Genomic DNA, 14,256 nt, shown 5'->3' on the forward strand with positions numbered 1-14,256 from the left:
CAAGGCCATTTCTAATTCTTATTGGATAGTGTGTTTGTCCATCAACACATCGTAAGTGCAGTTTGACATGACATATGTCTTGTTTTGTATACTGTGCCTCTGTCTACCTGTGACACAACATTGATACTCAGGGTATACCTACCATCTCCCATCCACTCGTTAGGATCCCTGTTGAGTAGAATCAATGAGTGACTCTATGGATAACCTGTACTGGTAGTTTACTCATGCGTGGGGTGGCTTCTGTGTTATGGATAATGCAGTACAGCTTGTCCTATGTATGTCAGTGCTGGGGTTCAGGTCCCTCATGTGCATATCTCCTGCCATTCACATTGTACAAGGTACGGCATGTGCATTGCTGCCAGCTTGGACATGGCTTTCTACATCAGGCACAGCTTGTGTCTGGGTGGCCAGCATGGCAGTGTGTGGAGCTGAATTCTGTTTAATCAGGCGACACATTACATGTGTTCCAGCTCTTTGATACTCCTGGTGAGGTACTGTTGTGGACTTTACAGTTGCTGAATGTATCTGCTGAGGTACACCCACAGGCGCTGTTGTGGTCATTTGTAATGCTGCTGAAAGATAACTGCAAAACCACAATGACCTCCCGTTAGCTAGATGTCATAACCCTCATGATTAGGTTGGTATACGGATTGTTTCTGTTAACCCTACAGCCACATTTTTGTCCAATGCAGGATATCTATCACCTTGTGTCCCCATTCTGGCATTACATGTTAGGTATGTCATGGGTCGACACCTATGTGGGAATTGGTGGTCACTTACTGGATATCCACAGAGGCTGACTATACTGTTTTCACCATTTAACATGCTGACATGGCTATGGCACCAGTTGTCTGTTTCTATGTGGCCCTTTTATTGGATGCTTGTGTCAGCTGGTGTATCGGATATGTCAGGCGGCTTGTTGTCCTCTACAAACATGTTCCAGCACAGTCCTTACTTGTTGGCCTGTACCTATGGGGCATATATACCAGATGGTGAAGGTCCCAGGACCAAGCTTTGTGGGATGCCTGTTATATGTGGTTTGTAGTCTGACATGGCTGCTGCATGTCTGACCATGTCAGTTCTGTCGTTGGTCTGGTTTGCAACCCCTCTCATGACATTGGGGTGTATATATCAGCTGGTGAGCAAATCTGTACGGAACACATAGGGTATTGTACAGAAGGCTTTGCAAGGTCCAGCTACACTGTGTGGACCACATTGCCCTCATCACTGACTTCAAGTACTGTTTCAACTGAGTCACACATGTTTAGGGGTGGGGTCTGCACTTTGTAAACCCACACTGGGTAGGGTCGGGTGTCAATAGATCCACAATATCATTATGTCTGTGGTACATGCTGGTCCTTTCCATAGCTGTGCAGACCAAACCTCTCATGATTCTGTGGTGGTTGTTTTACTATCCATTCAGGAGACACCTTTGTTGAGAACACCCACTGTTGTTGTACACTGCTCTTTGGATGCATTACCCTGTGGTAAGGGTGACATAATGTCAGGGAGGCGGGTGTCTGCTGGGGAAGGTATTTGGCATTATGGGGCGGGGTGTTTGCACTGCACATGTCAGGATGTATGTTGGCCATACCTGTGTGTGTCTGGTATGTTGTTTGTAATATCTGTGTGATCCGGAGCATATCCAGGAATCAACAACATGCTTACTACCATCATTTGCAACAGCCTTGGGGTTATCTGTAGTGTCCTGTACAATCTGTATCATAATGGGTTCATACTAGGCTACCCTCCTAGGGCATCTGTAAGCCTGCATGTCCATTTTGTTTGATGGATTCTGGGGAATTGTCTACACCTGTGTCAGTGCTAGTATGATACCAGGGGTATAGTGACAAACAGCTCAGAAGCTGACTTCACACTTCTTCGGACTGAGATGGTATCCATTAAGCCCACTGGGCCAGTGGAAACCACAACACACAATGGTGACTCCTGCACAGACACTTTCTACGGACATCTCCGAGTAAGCATGGACCATGCAATCACAAATGAGAATGAGACCCTCACCACCAAGGAAAAGTGGCCTGTCTGGTGGACCCCAGCCATAAACGAACTGTATAACAGATGAAGGATACTAATGCAAGACAGAGCTACATCTCCAGAATGTAAGGCAGCTGTGATCAGCAGTAGTAGAAAGCTACATTCTCACATAAAGACACCCAAGTTCAACTTGGGGACATAAATCACCACAGACGATGAAGGTAACCACACTGCTTTCTTCAGTTATGTCTGACGCCTGGGTGGGAACCCTCATATATGCTCAGATTTGGTACACAACAACTTATATTCCAGGGACCTGACAGATATTAGTGACACCCTGGCAGACCAGTTCAGTGCAATGTACCCCTCCCTCACCCCCAAAACATGATAGTTATCACAGCTGTATGTAACCTCACTGTCATCCTGGATGTCCATGTGAGAGCCGCAGTCAGCAAAGAAGAGTACACAGCATCAATGGGACCTGATGGTATCCCCAGTTGCATGCTATGTGAACTACAGATGGAGCTAAACCTGTATATGCAGATGCTATTTAACCTTAGCCTTGCTACAGGATCTGTACCTGAACACTGGCGTCGCGGCAACAGTGGTCCCACTCCACAAAGGAGATGCCTCCACAGACCCTGGCAGCTACCACCACACAAGCTTAAACAGCCTTGTCTGCAAAGCTTTGTGAAGGGTCATTATGGAGCTTCCACACAGAGACATTGGTGTCCTACAGACCCTTGATCCCACCCAATTCAGCTTTGTACAGGGCAGATCCTGCGTTTTGCACCAAGTTGACTACTTTGAAACTGTCAGTAGAGCCGTTGATGAGGGCTACACAGTACACACAACCTACCTGCGCTTGGCTAAGGCCTTTGACACAATACCCCACTCAGGCATCATAGACAAGCTCAACAGCTGAAATATAACACCATATGTCACAGCATAGGTTGCAAAATGGCTCAGAAACAGAACCCATAATGTCAACATTGCAGGTGCCTTGTCAGGTTCAAAGCCAGTCACAAGTGGTGTCCCACAAGGTTGTGTCCTGGGACCTCTCTTATTTGGTATTTACTTTTCAGATGTGAAAGCAAACATAGGAGGGTTGTGGCCGACAACGTTTACAGATGACTGCAACCTGGGCACCATAGTGAATACATCAGCCAGCACACACATCCTACAGACTGCCGTCACACAGACAGATAGCTGGTGCTGGACTCATGGCCTGAAACTGACTGCAACTGATGTGTAGCCATCCCCTTTGGGAGGAACACAGTACCCACAGATCTGTACATAGACAGCAACCCAATGAGTACAGGTAACAAATCAGACAGCTGGGGACACATGTAGATAGTGACATCTCATTTGACACCCATGTTGCCAAAGTTGTTTGACAGACTTTCTATCTTGGCCACCTTATCATGGAGGGTATTCCATCCAGACCATAGGAGGTCATTGTACCACTATACTTCTCCCTTATCAGGCCCATGCTTGAATACAACGCCCCATTTGGTATGTACCTCAACCAGCACTTGCAGCAGCTGTAGAGACCCCACAAGTACCTTACCATGAAGATCAGGGATCTACAACACATGTCATATACTTCAAGAATAACTAAAAACAAGCTTTTTCAGTGTCATACCACATACGTACAGGTGACCTATGCCTGACATACAAGACCATGTCCAATCAGGATTTGGTAGACATGCTCCACTGCAAGCAATCCACATCCACCAGAAACATGGGAGCTAAAGATTTGAACCTCAGCACATACATGTATAGGACATGCTGAAGGGACAGAGTCATAACTCAGAGGCATCTCAAACTCTAGCAGAGTATCCCAGTTCATGTTAGACAGAGTACCTCACTGACTCTCTTCAAGAGACATCTGGACAGCTGCATGTGGACAGGGGCACAGACTAGACAGAGGCATAGTCACATTATTCAATTATGTAAGGTGGTCATAATGTGTCACTACTAAGTCAGAGGCACAATATTTCGTATCTATGCAGTACACATATTACCACTATGAGGGGTGGCAATAGCAATATTCATCAAGGACCCTCACCTCATGGTTGGTGGCAACACACGATGCATTGGACACCATCCGGGTGCAATTAACCATAGGCAAGACTGCTCTGCAGTTTGTAGCATGTTACAGGCCATCCTCTGAAACTCAGGTACCTCACAGAGCTTTCATGAAAACAGTGGCGGGGATACATGTACCTGCAAACACCATCACACTGGGTGATCCCAACTATCCAAATATAGACTGGGATCAGTACTACAGCCCCAACACTCTAGCCCACAGGTTCCTAGAGTTCATACACTCACATGCCATGGAAGAACTAGTCACCATCCCCACAAGAGGAGACAACATAGTAGATCTCATCATCACAAACATGGGCTCACAATGTTCAACACCAGAGGTATACCCATCATTGGTGAGATCAGATCATAACCTACTCTCAGTGGAAGTCCACATCCCACCCCACCCCAGATAGAAAAGACCACAGTGCAGAACTTCTCAGAAGCTGACTACACACTTCTAATGACTGGTGTGGTCTCTTTCAAAGCCCCCAAGCCAGCAGACACCATTACCCAAGCCACTGTATCACTTACAACTGCCTTCTACCAGCACCTTCAGGACTGCATGGATGAGGCAATCCCAAACAAAACACAGACTCGTTGTACCAGAGGCAAGCGTCCAGTGTGGTGGACCTCAGCCATAAACAAGCACTACAACACAAGGAAGGAGGTACTACAAGATAGAGCGATATCCGTGGAAGGGTAGACACCCCTGCTCAATATAGGTGAAACACTGAGTTCCCCATGAAATCATCCAAGGCGAATATTGGGAGTAAACCCACTAAGGACTCACGGGACAACCATGAGGCCTTTTATACATACGTTACACACCTGGGAGGAAACTCCCAGATATGCTCAGAATAGGCTCAGAATGCTGTAAATATCACTGAACCTACAGACATTGCCAACATACTGGCTGACAGGTTCAGTGCAGATTTCTCCCCCCACCCCTCCACCACAACTGGAGAGATATGTATGAAAGAGGATTGTAGCCCCCCAAACATCTCAAATGCTCAGGTGGGAACTGCTCTATCCAAGGGAAAGGACCAGATGGTGTCCCTGGTTTTGTGCTCCATGAACTCACTCAAGAATTAAACCCACAGTCAGGGCAGCTGTTTGATCTTAGCCTCAACTCAGGATATGTTCCCAAGAAGTGGCATATGTCAATGGTGGACCCACTTCACATGGGGGTGCCTCCACCAACCACGGAAACTACCATCCCATCAGCTTGACAAGCAGGGTCTGCTAAGCTATGGAGAAGATCATAATGGAAGTCATAGATGAGGACATAGGGGACTTGCAGACATTAGATCCAACCCAGTTAGGCTTTGTCAAGGGCAGATCATGCCTTTTAAACTTGGTTGACTGTTTCATAACAGACACCAAGGCCATTGACAAGGGCAAGGCACTCCACACAGCCTACCTTGACCTGGCAAAGGCTTTCAACACAATACCCCACTCGGGTATCATTGAAAACATCACCAGCTTAAATGTGAACCCATACATCACAAGATGGGTTGCAAACTGGCTATGTGACAGAACAGACAGGTTCAGACTTGCTGGTGCCATGTCACACTCCACAACTGTCACAAGTGGTGTCCCACAGGGCTCAGTCCTGGGCCCACTATTGCTCAGCATCTACTTTTCAGAAGTACAAGCAAACACAGCAGGATTATGGCTGACAAAGTTTGAAGATGACTGCAAACTGGGAACCATAGTTGGACACCCATCTGACACAGACATCCTTCAGAAGGGTGTCATAGACACGGATAACTGGTGCCAGAGCCATGGCCTTACATTAAACACTAAACAATGCATAGCCATACCCTTTGGGAAGAACAAGGTTACCACTAGTTCCCATGTAGGTGGCAATCCTCTAAGCACACAGGAGGTTATCAGGGACCTGGGCACCCAGGTTGACAGTAACCTTTTGTTTGACACTCACGTTGCCAGGGTAGTTAGGTAGAACTTCTACATTGCCCACCTCATCATGCAGGGATTCACATCTAGATCCAGGGAGGTCATTGTTCCCCTGTACTCTTCACTCATCGGACCATTGATTGAGTGCAATGCCCCATTCAGCATGTATATGACCCGACACCTATGGCAATTGGATGGGCCCACAAATTCCTCGACAGGAGGAGAAAGGGTCTCAAACATATATCTTATGCTGCCCGACTGAAGGAATTCCAGCTTGATTCCGTGACTTACCGTCTGCTCAGAGGTGACCTGTGCCTGACATCCAAGGCCATGTCCAAACCTGAGTTAATGTACACGCTTCACCTCAAGACCTCTACATCCATCAGAACTAGAGTGGCAGGAGATTTAAACCTCAACACAGATATTAATAGGATGTGCTTGAGGGACAGATTCTTCAACCAGAGAGTCCCTATGCTGTGGAACAACATCCTGGTACATGTGAGGCTGAGTACCTCACTGGCTTTGTTCAAGTGAGATCTTAATCAATGGATGGGAGATTGCAGGTATGCCCCAGGGATAACCTCAGTATCACTGCTTGTCAGAGGCACAGCAATATAATGGGCAAATTATCCGTCAGAGTGAAGGCGGCAGACTCCACGGAACTCTGGTCTAGGCTTATAAATGCCCTAGGGCAGATAGCCTAGTATTAACCTGTGAACCTGTGAACATAGGCCTGGGGCAGTTCCTGCTATTAGGACAGTGGTCTGCAGCAAGCTATATAGTAGTAGTCAGTTTTAGCCATTGGTGTTTGACCATGGCTAATGCATGTTGCTTCTTGTTGTGGTAACAACAGGGGTGTGTGGTTATCCATGCCATTTATTGGTAGTCACCCTCATTTTGTATCTTGTTCCATGTTTTTGCACATGTACATCACTGTATGAGGTGTGACCCTGGTAGTGTCAGGGTGCTGATGTGCGCTTTGACCCTGTTTTCTATTACAGCACTGATATGTGCATTCCCTATACTGTGTGCATTTACACTGCACACATCTTGCTGTTTATACCTTTGGCATTGGGTAGCATTACATCTAGGTTCCTATCCCTTGTGATAGCTATGAGGTGGGTTTGTGTGGTTTATGATTGGTGAGGGTGGATGTTAGTCATGGTCCTCAGGTGTGCATATGATACATGGTGTTACATTACTTAACACATGGCATTCATGCCTCGGGTGGTGCTGCAGGGCTGCCTCTGTCGGATGCACATACTACACTCCCTGTACGTTTGGAAGCAGGTTGTGTCATGTTAGGCATCCCTGTTACTGTATGAGTGAGTCAGAGCGGGTATCAGTCCCAGTGTTCCTACTGACCAAGCATATGTGCTATCGTTGCCTCTTTGCCAAGGCCAGGGCATACTGGGCATGCCTCCTTCTGCCTACTGGGACAAGGTCAGGTTGTTCCTCCTCCAAGTCACCCCTGCCTGTGGTGGCCTTGGCAATGGTGGGGATGTTTGGCCCAGCCCTGTGCTGGTCCTGCTGCAGCTGTTTCCGCGGGATCATATTATGTAGCATAGCACATATCATGATCATTTGGGTACATGTAGTTGGTGTGTACTGCAAAGCTCCACCAGACGTGTCCAGACACCGGAACCGTGACTTGAGCAGCCCAAACACACGCTCTATGATATTACGTGTTTGTGCGTGTGCCTCATTATGGCGTTCCTGTTCGGTGTGTGTGCATTTCTGATGGGTGTCATCAGCCACGGCTCAAGTGCATAACCAGCATCCCCACTAGGTGTCCGTGTGGGAAGTCCCCATTGGCAAATGATTGGTACAGCTCGTCAGATGCCAGATGTGGGAATCGTGGTAGCTCCCAGGGCAGCCAGCACACACATTCATTATTATGCCCTGGGCATCACACACGACCTGGCAGTTGATGGAGGGGTATCCCTTGCGGTTAATGTAGACTCTACCCGCTCACCGGCTGGTGCCTTGATGCGTATGCGTGCAGTCTATTGCACCCAGCACCTCAGGGTATCCGCTATTTGCTGGAAGAGACGCATATTGCTGGCCACAACCTCACGGTCATTAGGGACATATATATGATCACTGACATGTGGTGACATGGCATCCAGGAACTGGTGCAGTACCCTGGAGGCTGATGCCTGTGATATCCCCATCATATCGCCAGTTGGTCTCTGGAAGGTACCTGTTGCTAGTATTCTTAGGCCAACACATACCTTGGTTTCCACTGGGATGGGTTCCCCTCTGTTGGTTCTGTGTGTGAGGCGTGGCCTGCACAGCTCAACAATCTGCTGCAGGAGCTCTCTGTCCACTCTATAGCGCTCTACTATCTCCAGCTCATGTAACCCATGGTAGGTGACCCTGGGCCTGTATACTCTTCTCCTTCTCCTCACTCTGGGTTGTCTGTCAGCATCTGCATTATCACCACCCTCAGCAATTCGCCTATGTCTGATTATAACAGCTATGGCAGCCCCTAGCATTTCTGCTCTGAGTTTAGCTTTTTTTCAGTTTTCAATTCTGATAGCTTAGTTTCTGGCAGTATCTCTTGTGAGAAACAGCCTGCACTGCTCTCTGTTGTGTTTTAAGTGCTGGGTTGGGTTTCTAGTCTGCCTGTGTAATTGCCTGCTTCCAATTGTTTCCACCAATTAACTCCAGCAGTATTCCCTGGCAGTTTCCCTGTATTTTGGTTGTTTCCTGCTTCCTCTCTGTTTCCTGAAGGGGAGCAATGTGCACACCAGCTTAAACACGCTCACAGTCACTTAAACGCACGCACACATCCTTACACGGTGTTAGCTAGGCTGATTCATGCTAAAACGCGCGCACACTGCCTTACACACGTGCACGCCCGCGCAAACCGTTGTAAACAGTTTGCAACACGCTCCCACATGTAGAACCTGCCTCACAGCGCTGCGATGCGCATGCACGTATATCAAGAAACTTTGAGTGTAGGGATAGCGTATGCCCTCAATTTCTTCACTTTCCTAGTGTTCTGTTGGGACACACCTCCCTCCCTGATGTCTGTCTGTCATCTCTTACCTTACATTGCCCTCCAATCTGGTACATTTCTTTCTATCCTTCCCCCCATGATGTCACCTACCTCTTACTCTGTTCCTCCCCCTTCTCTAACTCTCACACTACTCAGAAAGTGCTCATTACCTATGTGGCAGTGTGATTCAGTATTGTAACCCTCATTTACATAGGATTGCCTAGTAATGCTTAGTTACATATCTTACACGGAGCTTCCCCCCCTTGACAACCACTAAACGAAGGCCATATTGTTTTTGCTCTGCAAGTCCCTCCATTGACATTTCATGTAATACATAAATCCCACAATTGTGGGCTTATAAGCTTCGGTTTTCAGTTTTAGGTAGCGCACCCTGTTTGCGCGGGTGTGCGCTACAGTTAAACACATAAATCCCGTGAAAAAAAAAAAGTTATATAACTTTTTTTTGCAACACTTTTCCATGCCAATGGCCACATATTTGGCCATTGGCATGCTTACTGTAACAAATGCACCCTTTATTTGGAGCTGACATAGCTCCGTTTTTAATTTTGCAGAAATGTACTCAGTTGTCAGCTGAGTACATTTCTGCAGCTAACACGTCCGTTACACGGACTGGTTTGGGCTTCGTGGATCGCTCACATACCTCATTTGCATATCTTGGAGCTGCAAATGAGGTATTGAGCATTTCCACGCCCAGTCCGTGTAAGAGACGTGTTAGCTGTCTCTTACACGGAGATTTGGGCTGTTGCTGAATCAGGAGGCTTACACTACTCTTAAACTCCGTGTAAGCCTTCCTGAATCTGGCCCTATGTCTATTTATGATGTGTTACTTTGCTGAAATAATTTGAAATCATTACAAAAAGCTGTTACTTCATTGGTGCTGTACACTACAGAATTACAGCACTGCGTTTTTCAGCATTGTGAATGCCTGTGCTTCTAATTTCTTACTTATGACTAAACCATTTTTTTTCCTTACAGAGCAGCAATATGAGAAGATGCTGCATCTGCGCCTTCAGGAGACGGGCTCGTGCAAATGAGGGACAGAATTAAAACACTAAAATAGATGCTGCCAGTACTGTAGATAAAACAAGAGTAAAGGCAGGGTCTGTAGTTGCACGTCTGGAACAGGAGCTTCAACAAAAACTTAATGGACCTTATTGCTGATGCTGAAAGGTGCTTGTAAGCCATTTAAAATTTGGTTACTGGGACAATAAAGCAGGTTCACTTACTGCTTGAAGTATTGGAGAACTGAAAAAAAAAAAAGGTTGTACCCTGTTATAATGAACTGCAAGCAGGACAGAAAGCATTGGAGGCAGGCTAAAAATGAAGAATAACCCACCTGTAGCACTTCTTCCCAATGTGTTCAGGCAGTAAGTCCATCCCATGCACTACCCTAGAAACTCAGCTTGTTGTCAAATGCAAGGAAGCACAGACCAAAAATGTATAAAGAAAAAGGTGGGAGCAACTAAACCTACCCCATTACAATCTCCCCGACCACCTCCATTTCTATATCCACACAAGTTGTTCTACATTCCACTTCTCTAAATTCAGCAGTAGAGTGTTAAATGTTGGTTTTAATAGACATTTTAAAATGCAGTGTCTTGCCTTATTTCACAACAACGTTTAGAACACTGTATTGTAATAGGTTAGTTCTGTGTTGCTGTAAACTGAAATGGAAAATGTCATAGCTCTTTCTAGGAATACAACCTCTGAACCTTACCAAATATGTCATAATAGGATCATCAACACACTGTTGCAAACAGTATTTACCCTCTGCCTTTTTTTTTTGTGTACATGTATGTTAAAATGATGTATTTCACTTGCTCATCATGACATAACAAAGGCCCTCCGATGAGGTCTTTCTGGAGCTTGAACACTTAAAGAAGATGGTCATGAGTTATCATAAGTCGATAACTCATACAAAAACCCAGGTGCTGATAAAGAGTGTCTTTACTGTGGCTACGTGTAAGGACGATTTTTTTTTTTTTTTTTTAATTTGGCCACTGTGGGATATGACATCAAATAAATGGTGTGAATGGACATTTTAAACATGTATAGTTTCTGCAATCACACAATATGCTGTATTGCATTTAACTTAAAAGGTACATATTTGGAATGAGCAACTCTGCTACTTAACAGAGAATTCTAACTATACTGATTAATTCTTACTCTGACTACTTTTGATGCAACAAATTGCTTTTGAACTTCAGAACTAAATCATAAGACTCACATTCATTCAGGGATAAAACTGTACCCACTATCTAAGAATCCTGACAATAAATCAGTACCTAATTTCTATGCATTGCCCTTGAATATTCTTCTTGAATGTACAGTATTTGAAAGATGAGCGAATGTTTGAGTAAATCAGTATTAAGTGCGAAAACACTTCAGGATGAATGCTAATCTTTCATAAATGTAAATAACATTTTGGAAGGAGGAGTACAGAGAAAAGTAAATACAAGGAATGTCAGTCACCAGTGCATTAAAATGATGTTAAAGGTGAAAGAGCACAAATGTGTCTAGTATTTTATGTGCATCTAATAACCTGCCTCAGCTCCTCCATATCACACAAGAAGCTTTTTTTCTCAGTTAAGAAATGGCTACATAATGCCCAGTTACTAATCAACCCTGAAAAAAAAAATTAATGCTATTTTTCCCCCAAATAACACATGCCTGATAATGTGAATTTCAAAATTCTTTCAGTAAATAAAATTGAAATTGAAGTAGTCTTCCATACAAACTTCTGTGAGAGATTTTAGATGTTAACCTTAAATTTTACCTGCATGTTCAAAATAACATAAAGAAGATGCACTAAAATTATGAATGCTCTACAGGCATAAAATAAACTTCCTTAACAACACCACCAAAACCACTCTTGCCACTACCTACCATCTTCCATCTCTGTTGTATGGTACAGTGTCCACCTTAAAGGCTACAGTTAAAAATAAGCTGGAGGCATGCTATAATATGTTTGCAAAATTTGCCACCAATAATCAATACTGCAGCTGCCACCGTACTGCCCTTAAGGCTTTGAATTGGCTTGAACTGCCTTACCACTTAGATGACATACAGCTGATTTCCATACACAACTTTATTCACAAAGCTGAAGACTGCCCTGCTTTTACTCCTAATCTCCATTCCTAGCACCCTAATAGGCTACTTGGATCTAATGAACATCTTCTCAGCATATATAAACCCCACAACTCCTCTGGCCAAAGTCTCTACTTATACTTTATTCTATCCATCTGCAAATTAGATCCACCTCTAACCTCCCCAACTGAACTAGTCCCTTCCTCCTTCCCCAGCATACTTTTTACTAATTTCTTCTCTCCTACCATAGTCACTTTATTTCTGAGATATAGGATAAATATAATTTTGCCTACGCTACATTGTCTCATCATCTCTGTTCCAAAGAGTATACTCAGTGTATTTAATATCATCTCCATGAACTGCAACTTTTATTACTTCAACTATTTGCAATGTTCTTTTACAACTTGTTATATCTGTCCAAATGTTTGCACTGTGTATGTGTAGGGTCATACTGTATGAACTGAAGTTGCATTTTTTTACTTTGTTAATATGTTATTTTTCTGTTTTAGGTTTTGTATTAACTTTATTTAACTATAAGTATATTACGTCCACGTGGAGCTTTTCTACCGGACCTCCTCTGAAAATAGGATATTAACCCAGTCTGACTTTTCTGGTAAACAAATATCAAAGAAAGAAACAACAGCCATAGTGCCTGTGCTGAAAATATCCTGCACAGCTTGTCTGGTTTCTTAATGAAGCTGAATCAGACAAAAAAGTGCAGCTAACAACAAAAGCAAATACAAAACATTCAGGACAGCATCCCCTTCTAATTCTGTTAATCCTTATTAAGTTTGATATAGAGTAATATGCTATACTACATGGATGTTTATTGTTTACCATTTGATTTTCAGCTGTACTAGTTTACATTTCTCTGTGCTAGTTTGTGTTTTTTTTAAATACTCTGTCTCCGCTTGGAAAACTTCTACAGTGATGCGTGCTTTCAATAATCATTTTAAAATACTCTTGTGTTATTTTTTTTTACTGTAAAGTACAATGCAAAATGTCATCCGTGCACAGCAGGAGGTAGTAATGCATGTTTGACAGTTTACTTACCTGTTACTTATCTTTTTTTCTATTATTACATTCCTAACAACATCAGAATAAAAATATCTATTGAAAAAAATAGTCAATATTCCCTTCAAAATATTCTCTACCATTATTTTCTAATGCTAAATTGCAAATGCCTTTAAATCAACATCTGGCATTAACAAATTCTTGTTTCTGAATATTTCAGTAATGTTATCAGGGTAAAGAAACATCCAGTAATTATTTACAATGAAAAAGGTAGTGAAATGTCCCAGAGCAGTGCGATAATTAAGTTAACAAGTTATTTACTAATCACATGTCCCCTCCTCCCATTGACTTGCACAGACACACAAAACACCAGGCTCATTTTGGCCATAGTGAGGAAATCTACATTCTCTTACTGATTTGTGACCATGTCGCTTCTTGTCACTACTATATTTAGGTTGACAGAGCAGTTGACTAATGATCTAGTATTTGTTTAGTTAAGAAAACACCTCTCTGGAGTGAGAACCGGAAGATAATTGATAGTGACTCTTAAATAAACATGCCTGCAAATAGAAAACTTCAAACATCTTAGATGACTGTAACTGGCAGTCTTAGACAGATGCCACTTTCAGCAGTTATCAGGATAGAGTTACCAGTAGTCCACCACCCCCATATGTCTGAGCATTTTGGCCATGCTTCTTACTGAAGATGTATTTTTGTTGCTTCTTTTCAGTGGGGGGATTAAGAAATAACCTTTGGTATGTGTCACTTCATACAAAATTAAAAATGGCTCCCTCCAACTCACACACTTGTCCTGCTACTACTTTTCTCAGTTCTCATTAGGCACAACAGTTAGCATAAGAGCTTTATGTGTAATCTACACCATATGTTGTTGAGGCTTGCATATACATTATAGGCTATGTCAGCGGAATAAGCCAGTAGCTTAACAAGTCTGCTGAAAGATGGATCACATGACCCAGACTTCTTCTTATGTTGGTCCTCTATGGGAACTGGCTCTATCCCAAAGATAGCAAAAAGCATTAATACTGACTGCCTTGTCACCAGGGATAGAGACAGTTTCATGTTCCATTGTAAGTGAGCCTAAATAGCACCAGCATCCTCCTAGA

This window comes from Protopterus annectens, chromosome 6.part1 (assembly GCF_019279795.1).
Source record: "Protopterus annectens isolate FY-2018-M chromosome 6.part1, PAN1.0, whole genome shotgun sequence".
NCBI lineage: Eukaryota > Metazoa > Chordata > Ceratodontiformes > Protopteridae > Protopterus > Protopterus annectens.